Below are 1,291 nucleotides of genomic sequence, written 5' to 3' on the forward strand. Positions count from 1 at the left end.
CCCCTCTGTACATAAATCGTAAATAGTATGGCAATATTTATTCATTATTATCACGTAACCCTCGTGCTCTAGCTGGATAGCTGTAAAGGGACATTTCTTTGAAATAAAATTATATTAATAATTATAATATCGCCGAATTAGGTCAACTTGTATAGTACAAGATACAACGAGCTGTCTTATTCCTTGAAATAAAAAAATTGTCTCATCACAGATCGAATTATGGAACGAAAAGAACAGAAAATGAACGCCTCCGTGGCGCAATGGGTTAGCGCGTTCGGCTGTTAACCGAAAGGTTGGTGGTTCAAACCCACCCGGGGGCGAATGAAATTTGTTTACTTTTATTCTATTACGAAATCATTCTTTTCATAATATCCCGAAATATAAAATTTAAAGGAGAATTTTTTAATTTAATATAATAATGAAGAGAAGCTTTTATAATAACAATTGTTATTATAAATTCTTCTTTAAAAATGAATTATAAATCCAGATATTGTAATTCTTCACTAAAAGTACCCTGTCTTGGCTCACCCCCAACTTAGAGACCACCTGTATGCTCGCTGGTCACGGATCCTTCAAAGCCCGTTTTCGTCAATTTGGTGCGGTGGATGAAGACATTTGCATTTGTGGTGAAACAGAGAACTGGAATCACCTGTTGCTCGACTGTGTGGTATAATTGGATCTGAGACAACTCCTCCTCCTCCTCCAAAACAACTTGCCTGCTCTCCAGCCCCTACACTCGTTGATTGGAACTAGTGAAATCTTCAATCTCTTCACACACTACTGTACTACCCTTTTCAAGAGGAGGAGACACCTTATGACTACTGCTGCTCCTGCTGTCCCACTGGAACCTGACTAGGTTTGTCTTGTGTGCAACCTCCTGGTTGTCCCTGCACTCTCTTCGAACTTGGTGGACTATCCTCATGCAAACCCCGACCTGGGGTAAGAATTTCTAACATTCCTGCTGATGCACGCACTTCTATGCGGCGCCTCCGTAGCCAGGTGGACAGGAGCAGCAGTGCGTAGCACACGTTTCTTGATTAGACTGGGGTTCAAGCCCGTGACCACCAAATACAGAGGATGCGGAAAGGTCAGGGAATGACCACCGCATATCCCCGGAGCAATATGGCCTTAGTTGCTAATGCTCCTAAAAACCAAATAACAACAACAGCATTGCTATGCAAAATTCTTCCGCTGAGGTTCTCCTCTGGTGGTCTGTTAACCCTCAGTGGGAGTTAAAAAAGATGACAGAGAGAATAGAAAAGAAAAAGGAGAAAAATTTATTATATATATT

At 41.1% G+C, this 1,291-nt stretch overlaps 1 non-coding gene across 1 annotated transcript; it reads left to right on the forward strand.

The window, feature by feature from the left end:
- The first annotated feature begins 246 nt into the window (after positions 1-246).
- Positions 247-320, forward strand: TRNAN-GUU (transfer RNA asparagine (anticodon GUU)). The gene has a single exon. It is a non-coding gene; the product is annotated as a tRNA-Asn (tRNA).
- The last annotated feature ends 971 nt before the right edge of the window (positions 321-1,291 follow it).

This window comes from Mastigoproctus giganteus, chromosome 13, assembly GCF_048544385.1.
Source record: "Mastigoproctus giganteus isolate SK-2022 chromosome 13, ASM4854438v1, whole genome shotgun sequence".
Taxonomy (NCBI): Eukaryota; Metazoa; Arthropoda; class Arachnida; order Uropygi; family Thelyphonidae; genus Mastigoproctus; species Mastigoproctus giganteus.